The following is a 26,705-nucleotide window of genomic DNA, read 5'->3' on the forward strand; positions in this document are numbered from 1 at the left end:
CTAAATTTCACCTTAACCATTCCCTATAGTCTTACCTTATTTATATACTCTGTACAGGGGAGCTCGGCATTAATCTCAAAGTCTACTAAAAAAAAACTGCAATTAAAAACCTGATGCGTCAATGTGCCTCACTGGAGTTCAGCTGTGCTGGGTGGAGTAGGACTACTGTATGATCTGGCCTGGGAAGAAATATGAATAACAAATGTAAACACACCGAACTCTGAACAGGAGTAGACAGGGCAGATAGGGGAGACACAAATCCAACATTTTTAAATTGTTATTTTATTTAAACAACACCCCCTATACTGTAACTTCAGATAGTTTGTGGACTTTTGTGCGCTGCAACAAAACATGGAAAGGAATGTGTGTGTCATCCATTCCTTCTAGTCAGAAAGAGACTACTGTTGTGATGGATGGTTATGGTGTTTTGCCTATTCTGAAAGTTGAAAAAATATCAGTTTTCAGTATTGAGGGCAAAGAAAGATAACCTATTGGCATGAAAAAGCAGCTGACTTGGGTGTTGGGGCCAGACCTGACATGGCTGTGCTCGAAGTTGACAAAGCAAATCTGTCAAGGACGAGTACCAAAGTCATCTCTTTGTGACACATGGGGAGCTTGTGATTGTTCCTTTTCTTTATTTTTAAGCTATGATTGTTATATAAATGAACGTGGTGCAGACTTTTTTGTGACACGCTGACTGGTTTGTTTTTGTTTCTGGATTTGTATTCTCTCTACAGACCTTGACAGCTTGTCTTCTTCAGGTTCTTTGATGTCTTCTAATTTCCTCAGCAGCTTAGGCAACTGTGAAGGCAATAAGACAGGAGAACATAAGGAATGGGAGGTTGAGCATACTCCTGATGCACAGAATTATTGCGCTCCAGTCCTGAGGAAGACCGGAGCAGTTTGTTCAAAATCTTTAGGGCATATTTAAGTCCAAATGTTTCCAATTAACTTCCTGACAAGCAAGCTGTTCAAAGGCTGTTTTGTACACAAATAATTTATTTAAAATATAAATATATATTATCGGCTGGATATATTTTGCAGTAGCAGGCTGTTTTTGCCCTTGTCTTGCTGAGGCCTAATACTGTATGTGCGTGAGTCTTATTCTCCCACAAAGCGGTGAAGGACAGAAAATGAGCAGTTGTTACCCAAGACATACATGAGTTGACTGCTGGGCTTTCTTGGCATGACAAGTAGTCTCCCATTCATGCTGGATACCATTAGAAATGTCTGTCCACTTGCTGGAGATTGTCTTAGTGGTGAATTGTCGTAATGGAGAGCTGTAACTCTTTATAAATTAAATTCCGAATGATTTGACAGTTATGGTTCCAATGCACGATGATTATTCATGGGTAGCATGTTATTTTCAACCCATCGAAATTATGTTTGATCTCCATCTGTGAGCAACTAAAGAATGTGAGGTATGGATGGCAATGTCCTGTGCATATGATGTACATATATTATTGAGGTGCTAGAAATAAAGGAGTAGGAGGAGTTATGAGGAGCACTCGTGTTGTGAAAAGAAATTGTTGTGAAAGAAAATCCTTTTTGACTGAAATAAAGCAGTGAGGAATAGTGGTCCACGCTCTAAATTTGTAACTTTAAGATTGCGAGTAAGGTACTGTTTTTATTCCCTTGACCACGTTAATTCACCCAGATTGCTGTAGTACAATGTATAGCTGTATAAGCTGCTTTGGTTAACCAGTTCAGCCTGGGTGTGCATAACTATAGTAACTATAGTGTGTCTATAACTATAGTAAAAGGCTCTTTTACTATTACTTTAATTTCAGGAGCTTTCTGAAGTTTTGGTTCTATTATGTTATGTACTGTCTTGCTGTCTTTTCAAAGCTTTTAGCTGACATCTTTTTACTTCTTTGATTATCTCACCAGCCCTGTCCCAGTCTCTGGAGATTTGGTGATGAGGTTCCTCTAAATATGCTATATGTGCTTTTGAAAAGAAGAATTGATATGGTTAAAATGGGGAGATATTTTATTATTATTTAATTTCTATTTGAGGAATAAAGCTCTTTGAAAAGTACTGAGATTCAAATGAAAAAAGCATTCTTTTCCGAAATCTGAACTTGGAGACAAAAACGCCTTCGATGTTATTTAAACAAGGGACCTGAATGGCACTTGAAAAGTGCAAAGCCATTAAAAAGCTAAGTAAATGACTTGTACTGACACCTAAAGTGCTGGTTTTGAAATTTCTTTGTTTTAGGATCAAGCACCTCATAAAGATACAATGCAGCTTTTTTAGTAAGTCTTGTTTTTTTAACTTTTTATAAATTTAGAACACATTTAGAAGCTGCCATCTCAACCATCAAGAAAGGTAATTTTCTGACACGTTGGAAACACAAGACCTTCTTATGAGCCACAAACTTCCCTTGAATAAAGTTTCACTTGCATTGTGTCACAACCATAAGCAATGCATCAAACCATAGTGTCCATCCTTTATGAATCTGGGCTGCCCATGTGTCTTGACCTTATGACTCAGCCATTCGTTATATCCTTAGTTTCAGGAGTTGACTCTGACAGTGTTAAATGTCTTCAGGATTCGCAGTGGAACAAACAAAGCAACAACACAGTAAGTTCTGGTGGGCTGCTCTAAATCTCAAAACTTTGGGCTGATTCTTAAACAAAAATCACTGTTCTCCTCCCCTAGTTGCAAAATTTTACATCGCCATGAAGTGTGTTTTCAGCTCTCTATTTTTTCTTGTTATTGAACTAGATCTTCTATTATTATGTGCTTGCACTCTTTATTGTTTTCATAGGCATAACAGAATGACAGCCTCATAAAAAAAGAGAGAAAAACAGGAGAAGGAGAATACAGATGGAGCTTCTGTGTGTTCCAATTGAGCAAATTATTCAATTTGATAATCGGATAGTGATTCCTCTGTAATTATGCCACAGATGCAAGACAAGATTCCTGACTCAGATTCTTAGCAGGGAAGAATGCTCATGTGGCGAATGTGAAAAGCAATGCTTATTGGAAAAACAAATCTACTGCTCTCTAACACATTAATCTTTGTCTTCTGGAAATTTTCAAGAGATCCCTGCTTCCAGCTGAAATGTTAATTGAATAATCAGATACAGCAGAGAAATTCCTTTTAGGGAGGAGGACTGTCTGGGTGTGAGTCAAAGGTGTTAGTTTTCAGACCCATACATACATTATTAACTGTTGATATGAACTGCAATGCCAGTGGACAAAAACTTCCACTAGCTTACAGCACCTCAACATAAATATCTCTGGAGAAAGAGGCAGTCACGCAAGGCTTCTCTTTGCACCTGTGACTTGTCAGCCTTGAGCAAGTTGTGGGTGGCTAAGGAAAGGGAAAGAGTTGCGGAAATGTTTGCACCTTCTGCATACAAACTAATTCAGGTTCGGATATTTTGAAGAACATTTGAGGGCCAGTACTCTTTCAATGAAACCAAATGAAGTAGCATTGTCTACATTAAGCTAATGAATGGTGATGTAATGAAAGATGGTAAAAGCACAGAAAAGCAGGTAACTTTAAATTGGGGGTTTCTTATTTCATTAACAAATTTGTTAGAGCTTGTAATTGACATACCATTACTAGTGTCAATAACCTGTTAAAACTTCTACTAATTGATAATTGTGTTAAAATGTTAACATGATTCAGATAGTTCTTGTATGTGCTGTAAGCACTACATACTTGCAAAGTTGGGAGTTAACAGCTTGTTTTCTAAACATTTAGCAAATCCTAAACTAAACTGTTATTAGAGTGTGTACAGTACACGTGCAGCGAGAACGTGCGAAAGACTGTGACAGTGTCTTAACTCTGGTTTGATCCCTGTGGGCAATTGTTAACACTACAAAACCAGGGGGAAAAGTGCAAATCCCCATGAATGAATGTCTTGCATTCCTGCAGCATTTGCTTCACACTGCCGTGAACTATCTTCTGCATCTTCTGCAGCCGTGACCTAACACCCTGCCACGACTGACCTTCCGGCTCAAAGCCCAGTGCAACATTAAAGACCCGTTCTGTCCTGCATGGCTCCGTGTACCGGCTAAAAGAAAGGGGAATGATTTACTCACTGTCACTAAAATTTACTGTAAACTTTCTGTAAAACCACAATAGACAAATCTGCACAGCTACAGCCACCACAGAGCTCCTGACTGGCTTTATGTCCCTGTATCTCCCTGCACCCTTCCTGCCTGCTCAGCCCAGCTTGGTTCTCACCAGCTTCCTTGTTAGAATTTCTTTCTGCCACATCACACCCTTTCTACTGTGAGCCGATTTTTCCCGTGTCTATCTGTTCAGATCGATGCCGTATTGATTCCCGGTGGAACGGACGAGCGCGCGAACACGGGAAGGATCCGGACAGCCAACCGGCTGCCCCCTGCGCGCTGCAGCATCGCCCATCGCCCATGGCGTTCCTGCGGCAGCTCGCTCGTGGCTCCCTGACACAAAATCGTTGCCGAGAGGTGGCGGGGCTGGCGAGATAACCGGCTCAGGTGTCATTGTCATTAGCCTTTTAACCAGCTTTCTAAAATCTCCAGAGGCCTGAAGCAGCGACGAACAATGACAGCAGCAAATTATAATTGATTGGATGATGCGATGACCTGTTTCTTCTGACAACTACATGTACATCCAGAAAGTCCCATTTGACGGGTTATTGTTTGGCACCGATGAAACTACAGAAACGAACCCAGCGCTCCTGCTCTGGGAATGCCTCGGTTATTAGTGAGCAGTGCAGGTGCAGCAGCACCTGGAGCACTCAGCGTGGCAACTTTGAGTTCACTGCGGGCCGGAGCACATTGGTTGTCAATAGCCTGTTTAACCTCTCTGGGCTCCTGCTTTGTGTTACGGCGCCCTGTCTAACACGAGATGAGTGAGGTGATCACGGCTCACAGAGAGGCAGATCCCAGGACTTGCGAGACGGCTGCTGTGGAGGAGTGAAGCGGGGCAGAACGCCCCTCTGTGAATAATGCATGAGCTGCCAGACAGCTTTAGCCCGCAGCGCTAAGCGATGATAAATATTTGACACCCTGTCGCAGAGGGGAGAAAGGGAAAGGCTGGCTGATTTAAAAGACCATAAAGGTTCTTTTCCCCCTTTTTTTTGTATTTTATGATTATTTTATTACTCTCTCTCCCCATGCCCCTTGATGGGTGCCAGGATCTAATATCAAGTAAGAAACGGAATGAAATGCAGAAGCCTGCCTAACGAGAGCTCTGATCGCCTTAAGTTGCAGCAGTATATTGTAAGAAAGACAGTTGCTGCAAAGTGGCTTCTACTATGCAACCCAAAGGCTTTTCACTGAAGACAGATATCGCATAAGTGCCTCTTAGGTGTCTTATTTATTTTAGTTTTTATTTATACCTCTATTATGGCATAAGGACAAAGCTTTTCGCCTGTAGCCATCGTCTTCAATCAATATTCTCTCTGAACTCAGTGCTAACCTATAATCTTTTCAGCAATATAACACATGTAACTGAGACAGGTGGAGTTCCCACACTGCCATTAAGGTTTTTACAAACGCTGCCTTAATTAAACTTTTCTGGGACTCATTGTCAGGATCACATGCAGGAGCTGCACAAATTCTTTAAGGTTATAACAGTTTTGTTCAATTCTGTATTCATCAGTCGAGAAACAGAACATTTATTTACGTGTGTGGTTAACATATGGAAGTGATGCAAATCATTGTTTTTTGCAAGATTGCAAATGTTTCAATGCTTTTCATGTTTCTTAAAAAAACACAGCAACAGCATGAAAACACTTCACTGTTTTTACAGCAGGCATTTTAATTAAAAAAGGTACTGTAAATTTTAGTCTTGTTAAGAACACGTTGTCATAAAGAACTGAGAGCACTTCTTTTTAGAAAAAAAGCAAAAAAAGTGAGAAAATTTGATCTTTATTCCCACCTAGATAACAAATTCCAGTCACAGACACAGTTTCTTTTAATCTAATTACCCTCCAAATTAAAGGGAAAGAATGATTGATGAATTATTGAAGCATCTATGAAAACTCTCCCTTTCCTCATGTCAGATAATTAAGTTAGATATCAATTCTCTAAGAGTCAGTTTTGGAACACAAGACCTGCATGACTTAATTAGAAGTTTAAGGGCTAATTTAAACTCCCAGTTTCCATTCACAGTAAGTTGGATTTAGAAACACTAGAGGGCTCAAGTGCATTGTGAAATAAATAGAGTGGATGGATGGCTGAAGTTAACATAAGAAACAAAGATTTTAGAGATGTGTTAAACATACCCAGGCGCTGGGGCTGTACTCATGATATTAAATACTCTCATTTGAATGCCGAGCATTCTAATGTACAGTATAGATTCTTTGGGGAAAAAATAATGGTATAGAACATAAGCACAATTAAGAATAATTCTTCTATTTAAGTCTAAACCCTAGTTTTACATAACCACTTAATAACAGGTATTTACATGTCCTTTAAATTGAACATTTGTTCTGGTGTGTGCTTCAAAGGAAATATATTGTATATGTATATTAGCTGAGACTATGATGAAAAGCAAGCTAGAAATATTCATAAGTCAGGCTGCCATATAAATACACAGAAGCCTCATTCTAATTTAGGCTTGGCTAAATGGGTAAATATTCTAAGGTTATCATTAAGCACAGGTTGCAGGAATGCAAGTGCTGATTGCATATCACATTACCCAATCTGTATACTGTTATTAACTACTTCCTTGCTCCTCAAGTGATCTTAAGACTGATAACTCTAAACTCTTACAATACAGTATGATGTTTCATTACTATGGTGAGAGACGGTGATCTTGCAATATTTTTTTCCTGAACTTTTCTGAGCAGATCTCCAAGCCTTTAAACACTGAGAATATAAATAAGTGATGCATTTTGTTTTATGGGGTACAAATAAGGTGCTCTCTAGCTCTCTGCCTGCTGGTCTTAATGCTACATGACTACAGATTAATTGAATTACTGTACCTTGTTTGGTACTGTTTTGCTGCTTGATCATATACAGTACATTTAGATCATTCCTTGAAATATTATGCATTACAACTGTTTTTTAGAGATACCTAGGAATATGATTACCTATTCCTTTTTCTGTTATGGTCAGAGTGCCTGTACATATGGGACAAAGCTGTGAGATAGATAAATTAACCATGATAATAACTGCACATTCTGCAAAATAGAACCGAGTTTTACAGCTGACTGAGTGACTGCTACTTTATGCCGTGTCAGTTTTCAAAGAAGCAAAGTTGTCTCAGAAAGATCAAATTGATTTCTTTTCATTTCTTATTGTGTGTGTGTGGTGGGCCCTGCAGCTTCTCCTGGAGGATTTATTCACACGTAAGCGGTCTTTTGTTGCAAACCAGAGCCCGGAGCCGTGCTGCCCCGTCGTTGGAGAGTGAGCACATTAACACAAGGCCGTCCTCACCTTCCCTGGCTCCTGCTCCCTCCGCACTGTGTCACTGCTCTTCTGCAGGGCTGTGAGTCTGCGGGCAGGAAAAGGAGGCTACCTTCACCTAGCTGTGAAAGGGGAGCCTAGCTTTTTCATAATAACTCCCAGCGAGAATACAGACACAGACCACTTATTTCTGGATTGAGCAGGAGGGCAGATTATATCCTGGCTCTCCACATCTCAACACAAAGTATCCGCTTTCTTTTCCTTCCGTATTTTTTAATCTGCTGTTCAGGTGTTGCTAAATGGAAGTTGTAACTTGAAGTTTGGGAGGGATAACATCGACAAGTCAATCTCACACAGCTGCTCCTAATCACCATCATTTTGAAATCAGCTGTATATAGAGTATTCTAAATTTAAACATCTCTGGCCTCCCTCCTGTGCCCCATCTCCACCTTGCAGCTGCCCCCTGGTTCCCTAAGTCTGAATGGGGTTCGAGGCTCCTTGACCTGTGGCCAGCAGTCTCCCCATTAACAAGGCAGGTTCAGCCACACTTATCTCACCAAGGATTCCAGACATTCACAAAGCATTCAATTCTTGGGTGTCGTTGTCCCTATCAAAATTTTATACAGTATATTCATTTTTTTAGGTGAAATTCTTCATATGAAAAAAGTATTTTATAATCACATAGCAGATTTTGTGTCTGTAGGGGATGTAAAGATGTAGTCCTGAACCTGGCAGTCTAATAAACAGCTCTGTTTATTCTTGAATTCTGCTACAGTATGTAGCTACTCCTGGTGAGAGATGTCTGGCTGGCCTCTGCAATATAGATTTCTGCTGTGAAGGGCGATGGGTCTTTTAGTGAAGCACAGCTTCCATGCATCCTCAGAGCCAGACATAATGAATCCTATTTGTAGCATTTCACTTCTTTTATGCAGAAAATTACACAGTTACTATCAATATTCATAATGTGTATCAAGTGGAAAATGGTTAATTTAAGGACTTCAAGAAGTGACCATGTTTCTAAAACTTGCATTTTTTTCTTTCCTTTGACTTTTGATGAAACGGAGCATTGCAATATGCTTACATTTGCCATCCTTTGCCCATCTATCTCTCCGAGCTGTCTTTGGAAATCCACTAGTAAGCTCCCTCTGTCTGTGATCTATGTCCATGTTAATTCTGTCGGGTTTGCTGAGATGCTATTATGAGAAATCCAAAAGGCAATCAATCTGAGGTCATTTCCTTGCTCTGTCCAAGGGATGTTTGTCATCGGAGGACTAGAGCAGTCAAACCTCAGTTCAGTGGCAAACGAAAACAACATTGATTTTCCTGCTGAATCTCTGTGACAAACCTGCATTCTTTGAGCTGAGGTCAATGAATATAAATGAATTACTAACCCATACTAGAAAATAATTTTGTGATAAGCACACACACAAAGCTTTTTAAAAGGAGACAGCTAAAGAGAAAAGAAGGAAATCGAGCAATAAAGACATAGCAGTTGAAAAAATAAATGGATAAGGATGAAGAATGAATCATTCCTATTGTGATTATGAGAGGGGAGAACTGAATTTGCATTCACATAGACACAGGAGGACTAAAATGAGACACTCTGGGCTGTCCACCAAGCGGTACTTGCATCTTAAACTGGAGCCATGATAAAGGGACGATCTTCTGTTCTGCATCCTAATCCCTCATTTCAGAGGCAGCATTCTATTTTTGCTAATCAAAGCATACATGTTTAGACAATTGTGCAGTCCTGGAGTGTCCAAGGAACCGGCAACCTTCCAGCCACAGGCGCAGATCCTTAGCCACAGAGCCACCACTCGGTGGCTAAGGAAGACAGAGAGGCTCTATCCTCAGTGGTCTGTGTCAACAGCAACAGTGACCCCTTGAATTCTACACTTCCTCAAATCATTAGGCTAGAGCAGGCACTACAAAGATCTACAAGGATATGCGACATGCAGTAATTGGACTACCATGCTAATTACAAAAGCAACTCTGCAGCTGGGCTAAAGTGGCATGTCTCTGCAAGGGTCTTGGTGACATGCATGCAGAGAATTACACAGACATCATATAGAAGATGGATGATTTATAAGTGTTTATTATTGTAGTGAAGGACAGGGTCTAATGACATATATTTACTTGGAAAGCAGATTCAAGGATTCTTCCTGGAGAAAATGTTTGATCAAGCTTGCATCCCCCCCCCCCCCCAAACATCTGGGTCACTGGATTTTGTAGCGTTTAACAAGGGTTTGCCTTTTTGAGGAAAGCTGAAATAAACCAAATTGTTCATTGTACAGTACTTAAGAAATTAAGAATGGCTACAGAAAACAAGAGGCTTTACCAGCCAGTTTGGTAGTTTGTAGTTAATTGATCCAAGGATCTCATTCTGCTCTTTCTTGTAAGATGACAGCGTATCAGCTTCAATAATTTGGCAGGGTAGCTTATTTCACATTCCCACCACCCTTGCATCTGTAGTTTGTTTTTACTACCTGCATACAAAACTCTGAACATGTCAATGTTAAACCTCATCAGCCAGGTGTTTCCTCAAATTTAACTTTAGATATATTTTTAATTGATTAAAAAGACAGTTTTTCCTATCATTTACAACCGTGTTTAGTTTTTTAACTAGATAATTGATATAAATTAAAAATAGCAGTGGTCCTAGTACAGATCCCTGTGGTACTCTGCTAAATACATCATCTCCGATTTGACTGTTCTCTGTTTGGTTTCCATTGGGTCATCTATATCCCATTTCCAACTGTTATCTGTTTTCCATTTAATAACCAGTGCTCAATCTAAACATTGTTTAAATTAGAGCCAAAGCTGTCCTGAGGCACAGCAATATTACTGGATTTTATTGACTAGAATTACTGAGATCGAGAAAATGCCTACGAATTGGGACAGTAAATATAGGGAAATAATCTGGCAAAAGAAAATAGTATCATGTGAAATAGCTTTAAATTCAATTTCTAAATAAGAATTAGTCAGAAACCTACTACAGGTCCTGATATCTTTTTATTGCAGATTGAGCTCACACTTTCACCCAGACACTGTACTGCAGCAGTTATGTTTTCATAATAATTGAGGAGATATTTGGCTATCTTCTTTAAACCAAGATTACAACCAATCATCACAATGCAAGAGAGCAGCTTTTTTCCTAATAGGAAAGTAATGCTGTTGAGTTAAAAAGTGTCACATAAGTCTTGCAGGGCTGTAATTTAAAAGTCCCCACAGACAGTTTAAAGCTTTCTTTTTTATTTTTACAGCATGTTTTTTTAAACGAAATCATGATTTGTCAAATGATTTTGCAGAGCTGTCTAAGAAAGGAGATCTAATGATTGGCATTTTTTAAAGTCTTCCTCCCCGCAATGATTTAGATTTGACTGTTGCAAAGGTGAGCTGGTTTTTCTTTATTATACTGGACATGTCTGAAATATCAATAATCACCAAGTATTGTTTTTTTAAACATTTAAATACATTTTTCATCAACTAGAAGAGAAACATGAAGAATTGTAAAGGAATTGAAACTTCATCCAAATCATTTCTTGTTCATTACCATTACAAAAAAGCCATGAGGGAAGAGGTCAGGGGGAAGGTATTCAGCAGCTCTGTACAGTATGTAAACTATTCTTCTGCAATTTTAAACAGCATCAGGGATGTGTTTGAAGGAACAGAAGATGGTCTAAGCAAACAATGTTCAAGTTTTATAGCTTCTTGAAATTATGTCAAGAAGTACAATCAGAGTGTTCAATATTGCATCCCACAGGTAAAATCTATGTGCCTCCTATGATTCATCTTTGTGATGCTTTCTGTGATGACTTCAACAACAGGAAACCAAACCATTGGAAATTGATGCTTTAAAAAAAGAAAAAAAAGGAACAAAACTTGAAGACAATGCGAAACAGTGCATTCAAATATCAGCAAAGGAGGTTGTAATACACAAAAGGTATTTACACTCCCCGTATGAGCTGTCTTGCTCCTGAACTAGGCAGAGAGGGGTTTTTAATGTTTTGCACAATAGGCATTTTTTAAACCACAGCATGGAGGTTAAAGAAAAAAAAGAACAGAAGCTTCAGAAGAAACCCTGGCAAATCACAAAATTCTGTTCTTCGGCATTTAATCTTAACAAAGAAATGCACAAGTCTCACTAACAGATGCCTCCTACTGTCTTCTAGGTAAAGTCTTTAGGTTTGAGAGTCTCGGGGAATGTGATGGTTCTCCACAAACTTGTGCATCCCTCATTAGGCAGCAAAGGAATGTGAATGGGATGACTGAAGACATGTGCATCCTGCTTTCTAACAGGTGGTTAGCACAGGATAAAAACAACAAGTAACACAGCATTAGTGAAAAAATGTGTGTGTAAATCGAAGTCTGATTGTACAGTATATGCATTGACAATATACAATGTGGGGCTCTTTCTTTTTATACTTTTTAGTTACCAACCATCTAAAAAATAAAATGATCCTATCTCATGCTTTTGTATCTGTTTTTAATGAGATCAAAAGTGACAATAAGAATAGAATGTGCAGACTTGGAGGGCTTTGCGAATGTTCCCAATTTCTCAGTGCAAAAGTAACCATTCATCCAGCGGGTCTCACTGTACCTGATATTATTAATTGTCTCCAGGAAACAGTGCCTAGAGCGCAGTGCCCTGCACCTAAAACAAGAGGAATATCTCTAAAGATTAAAATTAGCAGCATCTTTGGAGAAACACACATGTAGATGTAAAAACACAGAAGGCAGAAGGAGACCTTTGAAATTATGTTTGGGAAGCAGCTGCTGTGCATCTCTTCAATAGAATGCTTCATAGACTGTCTGAACAGGTTTACTTTTATTACTCCGCACATTCCAGGTGTATCTTCCAACAAGCATGTGAATTTGTCAACATCCATTTAGGTCGACAGCTGTCACAATCTTTACAGAGCCTATATTTGACTGCTGTCACAATAATTTTTGACTGTATATCTGATAGGTAAAGGTGCTGCTTTTGAGAATCCATTGTGTCAGTTAATATGCAGGAGTACAAAATTGTTAAACAAAATACTTAAGAGAAATGTTTGCTTTTAACAATGATACAGGTACATAATCCATTGCAGTGCCATGAAAAACCAATCTTTCCATCTTATGCACAGATCAGTGATGAAACATTAACATGCAAACTAGTGTGTAGATCAGCGTTCAAGAAGCAGGCAACAGTATACAGTATAAATAGAAATATATGGAGTATCAGCTGCAGAGGACACATGTACAGTAATGGATCTGATCACATACACTGTTATCACTTACAGTGAGGGAGGAAAAAAGTGAAACACCATTACTGGTCCTTACTTTTCACTGATGACTTTCATGTTACTGTATCCAGTACAGTACCACTTAATGGGTTCTTTCCATTTCTTAAAAAAAACCTTTTCATACAGGTATTCAAAGCAGAGGATTGCATGCAAAACTGAAAGGCACACATAGGCCAACAGTCTTTCTGGGACTGAAAGATTTTGCTGTTTAGTCTAAGTTATGTATATTTATATTTGTCTCCACTGTCCAGATTCTGTACAGTATGTTATTGTTCTGAAGTCCATGGTCTTTTCCTCTTAGATTCCATAGTCTTACCCCTGAATAAAGATGCCCACAGATACACAATCTATTAATTACTCAAGGCAATATGTTTGGTGACATGTCATATGTCTGGGAGATAAAGTCAACAGGTCTTTTATGTTCATAGTGGGCAACAAGCCAACGGCAATTTAGAAGTATCAGCATCCTGCTACTGAGCAAGACAGTTTCTGTTGCACAAAAATCTGATGGAGACAACATTAGTTTAGCATGTGGGGACTTGAGATTAAATGTTGAATGTAAGCTGTTCGCAGACCTAGAGCACAGTGGACTCTGCAATGCTTTACAGCATTGCATAAGTATATGTATTAAGGATGCAGTGATTGAGATTCTTCATCTAATTTTCAAAAAACTGTTATACTATTATTGTGGGAAGAGATGTTAAGGTTCTGTCTGTCTGGATATTAGCTTCTGTGTCTGTCTGGGCCGTGTCAGAGCAGCTGTGTGTGTTTTTTTCCTTCTATAGGTCAAGAGCTGTTCTACTGATGAACCATCCAATATGCTTCAGTAGAACTTCAATTAAGTCTAATGTTTTGACCTCTCTTGCTGTTTGTCTTTCACTCTCTCTCTTCCCCTCTCTCTGCTCTAATCATGTGTGTCTGGGGAGATAAAAGGTTGCCAGATTGCTCAACAGAGAAGCAGGTAATTAAAAGTACCATGAGGAGAGTTTGCTCTAGCCTTAAAAACAATATTGAGAACATTAAAAACATTGTTTTTGTAACTACAGAGAGTTAAATCTGGGTAAACTGAGACATACTGTAAAGCACAGAAAAAGAGAGTGCTGTTATCTAATAATTTATGATTTGTGGTGGGTTGTTAATAGCTCAACAAAGAATGTCATTAAACAACTCTTTAGAGATGATTTTCAATGGGGTGCTCCAAGTTTCAGCTGGTCTCAATTTGTACTACTTGTAATTAAATCAAGTAAGCTAATGATGAAAGAAAAAACACAAATGCATTAGCAAAACCTATTAGACATCGAGTTATCAAATACTTTCAAGTTACTATGGGCTGGGAAATTAATATTAATATAATTTTCCTGGCTGTTAAAAAGTTAATCAAGGGCTTCTTTGTACAACACTTACATTAATTAATCATGGAATTGTGTGCCAATTCAGGTTGTCTGACAACTCAGTACAGATTGTCAGCAGCACTACTTCATTACAAATATCTGCAGTTCTGACTCCGGATGGGTCACTCTTAGGTTTTGAAGGTCAAATTAAGATTCTTCAACTCTACCTTGCAAACAAAGAACACCTAATTTTCCTCAGGAATTTCAGGAATTGCTCTCTTTTACTTGTTTTGAAGATTGCAGTCAAAACCTAACTGGTCCACCACCACTTGGATCCGATTCTTCAAACAATTGCTCATTTATAAAACTGTACTTTTACATTTGTTTGATCAAATAATAATACAAAAAGAAAGCACACTCATCGGTGACAACCCAGCATAGCACAGCAGAATTGGTTTCTGTACTACAGCAACAATAGCTGTGGCAGGCATTTACTGTAGCTGGAGAGACTGTGCAACAGAGATAGCGTGTCTTATTACTTTGTTCACCACAACATCTGCATTTGGAATTTTATGATTAATCTCAAGTGTGCTGTTTACTTTTTCTAAATGAAAATGGTGCTGTTTCTGTTTCAGACACTTGCTGCTCTAGTTGTGTTGTCTTATCTGTGGTTGATTCAGTGCTCCGTTCAGAAGGCAGTGTATGACATTTTGTCTTTGGGTAATTAAATGGTGTAGATTTATTGCAAGATTTATCAACACAGCAGAACAGGAAGCCAAGAGTATATAAATCATTGCCGGATAAACCTGGGTAGACCTGCATTATATCAAGTGAAGACAGCAACTCATGAATTCATTTCATGCACAAATTTATACTGTATTTGCTACAAATGCTGTACATTTCAAATAGAATAATCACAGAATGACAAAAAGATTGAAGGATTTGTATAAATAAGTTTATCAATCAAAAGTTAACAACAGTTCAGAAATTCACAAAAAACTGTCCATTCACCAAAATCGAATTGTACTAAATGAAAGCAATACTGCAAATCTCTGCAGTGATTGTGTACTACATCTAAAGCAGTGTGTAGAAATATCACATTTTTGAAAGAGTCCTGCAAAAGTACTTGCAGAAAAGACAGCATTTATTTCAACCAAACTATTCAAAGAAAGTCACTACAAAATGTTCCACCAGTTTTGTCAGCATTGTAGCACATTAGGTACCTGATGAAAGGAGGTGGACAGGAGCACTTACAATGTTCAAGAAGGTGAGAGGAGCTGACAGTTTCTGCTTTTGCCACACTGGCAAAGAACAGAAAACAGAGAAGACAGCTTCTGTGTTAGCAAACAGTCTATTAGAAAAGATATTTTATGGATGTTGTGTTAGGCCAAATGTTCTCTTCTAAAAAGGTTATGTAAACAGGTACTGTACATGAGGAGATGTGTGATCCTTTGCACATAGTGCAGTACATGCATTCAGAATAAAGGTAATGCATGACTAATTTTCACCACGTGGGCTCTGAAGCATAGGGTTTAATATAGCCAATTGCATTAGAAATTGTTACTGTAATCTTGGTGTAATTGATGACCTCTGCTTTGTTTTGGCTTCCTACAGTCATCCAGTGAGTGAATTTATAGAGGCAGAAGGATTTAAAATATCCGCTCTTTCTAGTCCCCCACACCTTGTTATTCACAAATAGAGTAAGGTGGTTAGACGAAGCAGCAGAGGTACAGTAATGATAGACAGGAGTATAACCCAATCCTTGACTCTCTTTTCTGTTCTAAATTCTTAGCTTGTCTGTTTCTCAGGTTCCATCTTTATGGTAAAGAAGGGAATACAAACTGCTAACAGAAACCTGTGCAGTAAGGATTTCCTGTTGGTTTAGTGTTTGGTTTGGTGATGAATGTAGCATGCAGCGTACATTGCCAGCTTTTTTAGAGCATGGAGCAAACTACAGTACACAGGCAAAATGTGAGCCCTACACAGCTCTATCTAACCCTCCGTCTCTGTCGATCAATAACAGTATAAAAGTAACTACCCCTGGAATGAACCTCACAAATGGAGTTTGGTTTAGATCCCGACAATAAACCAGAAGTGAGAGCCTAGATCAGTGTACGTGGAGCTCCGGGGAAATGTATTTCACTTACTTTAAATCTTTGTGTAAATATAATAATACTGTGCACTGGGGTTTCATAGAATCTCAGACTGATTTGCAGCAATTCATTTTTTGTAAGGGAAATATAGCTATGTTACTCTAATTGTATTCCTGCTCCCATCAATGCTGTACTTAAGCCTTTCTTTGGTTTGCTTTTGTATCTCTGGGACGAGTTACTTTAGGAGGGACTCGTGAATCAAAAGTGTTCCATTCAGCCATTCAGGCCATCCAGCTAATTGATCGGAGGGTCATAATCAGCCATTTCTTTTTTAAAAAGTCCCACGTATCTGTTTGGGATGGCTGGATAGCATGTTGTAGGCTTTCAAGACCACTTTGGAATAATCACAAAAATGATTCAGCCTCTGCAGGTAAAACAAAGGGTACTGAAAATGTGGCTGCATTGCAAGGTGTTCTGTCATCCATGTACTTTGTACAGTATGTACAAAAAAGAAAAAGGACCAACAGTATGTGCGTCCTTTTCATAAAATTGTGAAGTTTTCTGCGTGGCAGTAAGGGATAACGTGCTGCAGTTGGTGCGTGCACAGGTGTATGTGTTTCTTGCCAAAATGTCTTTAGCAGTTTAACTTTATACAGAGTTTTGGTTTGGATTTTTATTATTATCTCTATCCAGAGCCTTTTTTCCCAGTACCAGGAGTAAGACTTTGTTTTCTTACGAGCTTCAGCGTTTTTTCTTTTTGCCCTTTCTCTTCCTGAAAGAGCAAAATATTAGAGTAAACCTTCAAGAAAAAGAAAATGAAACCTTTGCACTTAAATCATTGTTTTCTAGTGAAGGTCTACAGCAGTGCTTAGAATGCAATTGAATGTCTTTTGGCAAGCAGAACAATTTAAAGCTAAATACACAGGATTGGAACAAATTAATTGTGTGCACAAATGACAACTGTGACAGACATGGTCACATTTAGGAGCATATTCCTGGAAACTTCCAAGATCTTGTAAGACTAAAGACTAAACCTTTCTAAAATTATTTTTATATTTTCAGAACAATACATAGATTTTTATCACGAGTTAAAATACTGTCTGTTTGTGGACAGTCTGGCATTTGAAAAGTGAGACCTATACAACTATCTATACAGTGCTCGTAGGAGGGGGGACCTTATTTCTCCCTTTGTCATCTAATTTGTCTTTGTACGACAAAATCTTATTAACGCTATTAGAGGGCGACTCCTGTGCAGTGTGCGGACTGTTTTACTGCAGGGTTCTGGAAGCCAAGATAAATGGACAATCAGCTCCATTTATTATGATGAATGGGAATTTTTGCGATGAGAGCAATAACAGAAAAGGCGCTACCCAAGGCAAAATGAAAACCTGCGCCAACCTTATTTAGCGGCTATATTAAACTATTTGACATTCAGAGCATTTTCACCTACAGTATTCGCGTTGTAGGAAAAAGTCTGCCTGGCCAATTTGTACGACTCAGGGGTGAGTAAGTGTTTCTGTCCAAACACCCCCGCCTGCCTGCTGTGACTAGGAGTTCAATATGCATAGTGCTGCTTACCTTGACAGATATGATTATGAAAAACTCAAATCAAGCCTTTCAAATTGGTCACCTTGCCAAGAAGCCATTTTTGAAAACCATGTCGTTATTGTAGATGCATTGGAAGTACTCCCTGGAGTTCTTAACATTTTTTTTTAATCACACTTTCTTTTCTTCCCCCCCAAAATGATTTTTCTCCCCACCACTTGCCTTTGTATGATGGATTCTGATGACTGGTGGAAGGTGCTGGATTGACAGAATTAGAAAAGGGGAAAAAAATCTTATCTTTCATTTTACACAGAATGGATAACACAGGTGGGTCTGGGTTTAGCATGGTTGGAATGTTTAAACCTGTCTCTCAGTCAAAAAGCCTCTTCTACGATATTTTTGAGGAAAATAATTCTGGTCTCCCTATTCATTGACACCCAGAGTAAACTTGAGCCTGCACAGCTCTGAAAGGCTACATCACTCTTTGTTCTTCTTGGCTGTGGTAACAGGACAATCCCCAGCTCCAGGCCAGGACTGTACAAAGGCCTTTTCTGAAGAAGGTCTGCTAAATCTATGAAGAAAAGGGATAAAAAATAAAACTTTGTTGTCAATATTAAATATAAATATTGTCCGAAGAACCACTCTATCCATGGGAATGGGCTTTAGTTAAAATCGGTCTTTCCCAGGAAGATAATACGAACTGGCACAGAACACAGAACAAACACAGCATCTGCAATGGAAGTTTCCTAATTATATGGAAGTATTTAGCCTATTTCACTGGAAAATCACTCAGTAAACTCTCTGCTTCAGTGAAGAACTGTGTGATGGTTATGCTCACATCCTCGAGAAAGCAGAATATGATAAGTAACTTGTGGAAAGTAAGGTGTGAGGCTCTCTGCCATTTGTTAAATTATAGGTTACATATAATTGGGAAGCTTTTCTGTAGGAAAGAAACTGCAGAGGAAAACTGCATGCTGTAAAGTGAGGTTTGTGGAGATACTGTAGTATAGTTTTCCTCTGGAAATCCAGCCTCATTGAAAATAAAAATGTATTGGAGCAAATATACTTTTATCAGCTTGTTCTCAGGAAGACCACATTTGGTGAGTTGGATACCATTACTTAATGTAAGCAACCAAATACAGTATCTGAATTAACCCTGTCGATATTACTCCACATGGTGACTTGGTAAATATACTGTATCTCCCCCTGGCCGTCTTCTGATCAGTTGATCTTCTGAACCTCTGTGCCTTCAGAATCCGCTAATTCACTGTTCAAGGTCTTCTGTGAAGATTGTCTGAATTGTTCAGTGGGTGGGGAGCAAGGTTCTTGGCTATTACAAAAGCAAGCAGCTCCCAGTGTTATATGCTGAACACATGGTGCTGCAGTATCACTGCTTTCCCTTATGACTCTGTCTTTCAGGACAACAGCAGTTAGAAGATGAAACATTGTTGTGACAATAAAACAGGTGTGAACAGCTTTAAGTTAACAAAGAAATATCACTTCTTTTTAAGAACAGCGTTTCAGTGATGGGCCCTCTCAGCTACTCTCATACAATGTTGCAGATGACTTTAACAGTGTTTATTGTAATTTTTTTAATTATATTCCAGGAAAAGAATACATGAGACTGAAGTAGATGCATTCTGTGGCCTAGTGGAGGAGAAACAATGGAAATTTAAGATTGTGGCCAAGATAGCATCACTGTACCAGACTGACTCTCATATTTGTTGATGACATCATAATATCTTTGCATATGGATTAATTTTAATTAATATTTTATTGTGAATCTTGCAGTTAGACTCCCTCTCCTTACTCATTCATCACCTCCCATTTCACCTTCTTAAACCCCCTTCCCATTAGCTTCTTTTGACATCCAGGTATGGTTTCTGGCTCACCGTGTCAATGATGAATTCCAGCTATATTTTTTTCCATGACCTCCAGACATATTGCATAGAATACAAGTGAGATAATTTAATTAGGAGGTTTATTCTCAAGATTTGTTTTTGTACAGCAGACACTACAGATGCTCCAGTAAGATTACAGGGAACACTCTGCTGTTGATGGTGCTACACTAAAGATAAGTTGTTAAAATCCAGGCTATTTGGTTATTAAAGATCACAGAGGACCTTCGGTAAAAAGAAGGGTGACATTCCACAATCTGGCTTCCAGATTCCCTTAGCTTCTAAGGTTCCCACATAATCTAATGGGTGGATTCTAACTTCTCTACTTGATCTACTCTGTAGTGGGGCCCTTGTCACTGAATGACTTGTCAATGGGGTTGGTGCTGCACTTGGATGGTGGATGTAGTGGGTATCCTCCTATTGGTAAATACAGTATACATATTCCATGTTTGTTACAACAGCAGACTCAGTTTGCCTATTCAGTAGCAATGATTTAAGATTTTAAAGTGTTTTTACAAGCATGCATTTTTGAATTATAGCCTATAGTTTATAGGAAGGAGAAAAACTTTATAGGAAAACTTTTAACAGCTCATTTGATCTAATTCCAAATCATTTTTCTTTACAACAGCACATCTCCATTGCCAAAGAGTTTTTTAATGCAATGAATATTTAACTAAGATTAAGGTTTAGGTCAAGTGAGATATTTAAAAAATCTGTTCGTGTTCAGTAATACTACTTTGAACCCGCTGTCTAATACGTGATCTTCCAACTGTGTGTCCTCCTTTCTATCTGTCAGATTAAGAAATTCCCAGAAGACACTGGTGAAATAGCATTAGAATCTCTGCTTAAATCTGCCATTGTAAATTCCGGCATTGTCTGATAAACTGCTATCTAAATGCATTAGTCAAACAAAATAGTCCAACAAAATAAAGAGATGCTCAATTTACATTTTAATTATCCAAATCAAACTTGTTTTTTTTCTCAACTGCTTTAAAATTATAAACCCCAAGTAAAAAAAAACAAAAAACACAAAAAAACACAAGAAACCTAATTCCTCAAAAGTAAAACCAAAGTAAATGAAGTAAAGGTAACCCATATAGAAGGAAACAAGAGTAAGATTGATAAGAAAGGGGAAGAAAAGGGTGCACATAAATTGTTCTCTGCAGATGAAAGCAACAGGTCATAACTAAACCATGTAAAATATAAGTAATATGAGTCTACAGAGGTATTCAGTTTCCAGACATTCCAGTCCACTCCCTTATAAAACCTTGCTGTAGCCAGTTCCTTACTATTTTTTTAACTGATTAGCAGAATCAATAGGACAATTCATGTGCTGAATCAAATAATAGAGTGGGCTGGAAGGTCTCCTATTTCTGGATCTCTCTTTCAGAATTCCATGCTACAGAGTGCAGTGATGTACAGTAGACTATTATCTGAGAGCTCGAATAGGGAGCTGCATCAGCATGCGTAGGCTGCAGAGGAACACGTAAAGGCTTATTCCTGCTGAAAAGAGACAAAGTGACACCCGAAGAAAGCTCCCACAGCCAAATCGTTGTTTCTTTTCTTCTCTTTTCAGCGTGGAATAAACCGATTACTTGTCCTATTTATCAATCAAATGCCATTGTCAGATTATTGCCATATTATTGTGTTTCTGTATAAAGAAGAAAAAAACCCTGAATGAAATGTAGCAGCTCAAACCTCTCGATTCTAGAGTTATGAGCCTGATGCTTAATCACCAAGTAGAGAGTAAGATAATCTGTAATTCATAAATCTAGAACTGGGAGATCCAACAGCCATCTAACAAGGATGAGCAATGCTTGAATCTATATTTAATATCCTTAATGAAGGAGTTTTAAATTAACAACAGAACTGGCAGAAGGCTCAAGTATCATCACTATCCATCTTCGGTGCGAAGGTTACATTTTAAAACGAGACTTACCGAATTTTAGAAAGTGAAAACAAGTTGAAATAAAAAGAAATGGCTAAAATCTGAACAACAGCACAGAAATGGGAATACAGGACAGTGGTCAAAGGTGCTCTGGACAACATGAATCATTTTAAATTAAAATGAAGTTGTGTTTAGGACACGCGAGTTAAAGTTTAGGGTATCTGAATCTAATCTAAGAGAAGACAACACAACACGTCTCTGAAACGTCTGAGTTATTCAGTCCGTAAGTGTGTTGGAAATGCAGAAAATTGATGACGTATTTCCCGCAGGGGTTACTAAGCACACAATGCAGTGATTAGGTCTTTTTATATCGTATCCTGTATTTCTTAGACTTCATATTTCTATTTGCGCAAAGTGAGAACAAATTCACATTTCCAATGACAAACAAGAAGCCCTTTTAAACAGCATTACAGAGAGAATCCAGTGAAGCAATTTGAACAACTGTTGAAGATTACAAGCATTGTCCCACCTGGGATTTGAACCCACAACCCCTCAGTGTGGAATTATTAGTGCTGGAACCACTGTGCCATGGTTGGTAATGATGCTTTTTATGGCTGGATATCCATCACTGATCACAAACAGGCTCACACCCCACCCCACTCCCACTACTACACATTATATGGCTTAGTTTTCACAGATAAAGTACTACTGCATTATGTGAACATCAAGAGAGCACGTGTAAAAGTCTTTATTAGAGTCAGATAATTTCTTTTCAAACACACGTTTGCTAGGATACGTGGATACTTGATACTTTGATTCCTCCCCATAATTAGATTCTCCTGAAGGCTGGATTACCAGTGGGCTTGTCTTTATAGTACACGGTCAGTCATGGGGGTTTAATTGCTTGTGATCACAGCCAGAGTCGATACAATGGTCAATGGCGCGTGCATGAAGCAGGCTCATTTCCCTTAATTACACATGAATAAGTTTTTGAAAAAAAACTTGGAACATGTTCATGAATCAAGTGCAGTTACAAGACGGCAGTGACCTGCATTCCAACCATGCAAGGTTATGTGATTGTTGACCATGATGTGATTCCTTTATGGTAGATTAATACATTTAAATATTTTTCCTTTGTATTACATATGGTACTGTATACAGGAATGAAGCAATGTTTAATAGTTGATTTAAACTATTAACTTTATCATTTAATATACACTGCATTTACTGTAATTCAGAACATCAAAATATATTATTTTCAAGTAGTTTTGGAATAAATAGAAAAAAAAGATAAAATGTATAAACTCTTGTTTATACATTTTATCTTTTTTTCTTTCAGTAGAAAAAAGTCCTGTCTTTCAGCAGACATTGGGTAAAAAATGCTCATATCCACTCATCCGCTAAACCTCTGTAAATGAGGAAGATCACACTGATAGAAGCATAAGCAGGATGTTAATTATTTCTAGCTTTGTATTAATATAATTATGTTGGCAAACTTGCCTTTAATTAAAACAGCCAGCTAATCTGAAACTGGCTCTGATTTTGTTTTGTTGTTTTGAAGGAGAGAATGAGTGTCTCTGATGATGAATGCAATTTTAATAAGAAAAAGAAACACAAACCACATTCATAAAACTAATAAATTAACATTATGTCAACAACTCAAAAAGGGGGGGAACCTACAAAATTCAAGGAGTTACTACTAAACATTTAAATGCTTTGGTTTGTAAAATTAGAAGTTGTATTTAAGGTTTCAAAAACTGGTGCAAAAGTAATGTGACAATATTGCTCACAATGATTTTGGCTTGATCCCAACTTAAGCTTTTCTTTACTGTTCAGTTAAGAATAAATTCTGTAATAGTTATACAGTATACACCCAACATTTGAGTTCATGAGAAGCTTGGCGCTTGTCTTACTGTTCAGATGATACAGTACAGTATGTATATACATGAGTCTCAGGCTTAGAAAAGTAACGATCATACAAAGTAATCAGCAACCTGGAGGGTTAAAACAAGGAGGCCAACAGCCATTCCAGACTCATCTCCCACTTAGTTAATGGTGTTTGCTGAACTTGACAGTTCTAACATCTTTCGCCACGGATGATTTCATAAGTACCTGTGATTCGAGGTGTCTAGAGAGAATTTTGAGACATACCACAGGGAGGCAATGATGTACAGCTTTCCCATTAATCAGATAATTAAACCAATTAATTAATTGGAAGATCACATGGAGCAGGGGCTGGAAGGCACTGCAGCCTCCTGGGTTAAATAGACACAAGAGAGATTTCTAACATATCCAGCTCTGTTGCTGTTCTGTTCCTACCATGATGCGGGAGAGCATCTGCTCATTTCACAATTGCTTTCTGCCTCATTCAGAGGTGCAGAGATATTCAGGGAGCTGATTACAGCCAAAATGGTTTCAGGACCATGCAGTGCAATGTTTATTTAATGTTTGGTCATGGACATACTGTATTTACCACAGTAGGGGTTAGTTTGAACTTTTCCAGGGTGGTTTCACCCATTAACAGACTGGAAGCAAACATCCCTTCTAAATGTTAACTGGTACATGCTGATGAAAGCAGAGCAAAGTACCCATTGAAATCTTGGTTAAAGAATGTTAAGACTATAAGGTAGAATATAAAGTTGCGAAATTCAAAAACCTAAAAATTACTCACCGCGAGCACTGCAAGAAAAGAAAGCAGTTAAACCTCAGCTAGGTCAGTTTGTTGCAACCTATCTCCCAGACTGCCCATAAGTCTCCATTACCAGCGGTTGGCATTTACTTCACAAAATTAAGATAAAGAATGGGTTAGGATGGCTGGAACCTGCGAAACCAATTTACTAATAAATGTCTCTTCAAAATAACAACGCATAATAGTGTTTTTTGTTAAATGCATTGCTCATATTGAATGATTTGCTTAATTTACTCTGCTCACTGGTGACATTTGCAATACATAAGGGTCTCCATAAAAGCAATTAGTCTAAATCTTTAATAGACATTTTATGTAATTGCAAATATGTATATATGTTTTGCATTTGCTGAGCCGACATAAAAATGTAATTTTCCCGTCAGGAAAAAAACGACAAAAAATGTACATGGGTGTAGGTCTTTTTTTAAATTCTAGGTTAAATAGCTCCCATAATACATTTAATATCTGATTGCAGTGCAATTTAAGATGCATAAACATTTCTGCATCAAAGTGAAAAACATCATCCTATGTCCAGAAATTATTTGTTGGTTTTAATTGAATCACATGTAGACCATTTACGTAGTTTCACAAGAATGATTAGGCATTCAGCCAGTGCCTCATGCCTTTTTTATTAGCTAGCATGCATTTAATTAAATTACCAATTTATTGCCTTCCTCCAAAAAGCACTGTTGGTGCATCCTTTCATGTTTATAAGGTACCTTCAGAATCAATTTTAGTTTTGCACATCATTCTTTCTAAAACATTGAGTTTATCTTTATTTTTATTCCACAACATTTATCAAGTCTGGGAGGTTTGAGAAGTTAAGTTCATAGTACAGAAACATTTTTATATATAATGTGCTGTGCAAACACTTGTGAATATAAAATATAGTGAGGTACTGAATGTATACATATTTGTACAGGACATATACAATTGAAAAATGCATTAAGCAGAATGTAAATGACAATTATATATATTACAAAATTGTACTCTAACAGAGTTCTTCTTTACCTCTTAAGGAAAGGGCAACTGACTTCCTCCCCTGAAGCGTAGCTCTGCCTAGGTAGAGCGTGGCAGTCATTCTGTCATGGATGTCAGAAGGGCAAGCCATGGAATGACAAGGAGAGCAGTAGAGCCCAGGCTCAGGGTCAGATGATATCTGTATAGAAACCTATGCCCTCAGGCCACAGTGTGGGGCGACCTGTTCTAGGTCAGTCGCAGGACATCCGTACCCTCAATGCTGAGCAAGGAGCAGAGCAGACACAGGAAGTTCATAGGCTACACAACAAGACACACCGGAAAGACATGAATCATCCCCGGGAACTGGGAACAGGGCCCTCTAGGTGTACATGGCGTGACACATTCTATACCAGCAGCCAATGGAAAAGCAGGAAACTACAACCAGTCCAATTCTGGGGGAACTTGAGGTACTGTAGGGGAGATTGTGCAAGAAATATCCAGGATGCTTGGGTTACCAAATAGTTTAGCATGTCATCTGAAGGAAAGAAGGAAAGTACCTCTTGTAGTCCAGTGTTCCTAGTCATCATACTGGAGCATTGCATTGGAAATGTTGGTCTAGATGAAACAGCTCTACTTACAGTACTATTCTATCAGAATGGCTAACAGTACCAATCAGGTTTTGTTTAGGGGGGGTCCCATTCCCATGCAGAACATTACCAACATATATACGATTAGCACGGTATACTGTATGTGTACTTATACTGTATGTGTACTGCATAAACAGCATATACCTAAAATGTATATTTATTAATTGTATACTGTACTGTATATCTTTTAAAAGGCTATAAGGAGAAGCTGTGTCAGCAAGCAAGCTGCTGGAACAGCCAGAGGTTAATTCCATTGTGAATAGAAAGCAGAAGAAAAATGCAACACTATATCTTTCTATATCTATAAAGTCTCAGAGCTGCGGCATTACATCTTACATCAGAGTATCTACCCTCCACATCTTAGAATAAATCAAAGGGCCGTGCTCTTTAATCTAGGCCATGCCTTGATAAACACTCACTGAATAATGTGGTGTAAAAATGACACAGAAGTACGATGGGACATATGGTGCTGATCACGGGGGGAAAAAAAACAACAGCGTGACAAACTCAGACTGTCAGATGATGACCTCTATATCGACGGTGCCTTTTCAAAAACGCCACTAGCATGGTTTGCATCAGAATGTGACGCGGCAAGAATGTCGTCTCGTTGTGTAGAGCCGACACATCCTATCCTGTCATGCTATAGGACCTTCTGTCCCCCAAAGGATTTTTTTCCCTAAAATACATCCAGTTAAAAAAAACAGTTAAGGGTTATAATCGTCACAAACACTACCAAAATATCACAGCAGTCCTGTTATATTTAAGAACTGAAGAAGAACACCTCTCTTTCATGTTAACAGCATCAGCGTTGCCTTAGTCCTTTTGACAATATTGCCATGTTTGAAAACTTTTTCTCTTGCACAAAAACCAAGAGGAGTCACTTGGGTTGCTGGGTTTTCCAGCAGCTGCAGGGAGGAGCGCCCCCTGTTGAGATCCTGGTAGAGATTTACTCATCCAAACCCTGCCAATCCCTGCTTCCATTTAAAATGGCTCTCAACTGCTGTAGAGAAAG

The sequence above is a fragment of the Lepisosteus oculatus genome, chromosome 11, assembly GCF_040954835.1.
Source record: "Lepisosteus oculatus isolate fLepOcu1 chromosome 11, fLepOcu1.hap2, whole genome shotgun sequence".
NCBI lineage: Eukaryota > Metazoa > Chordata > Actinopteri > Semionotiformes > Lepisosteidae > Lepisosteus > Lepisosteus oculatus.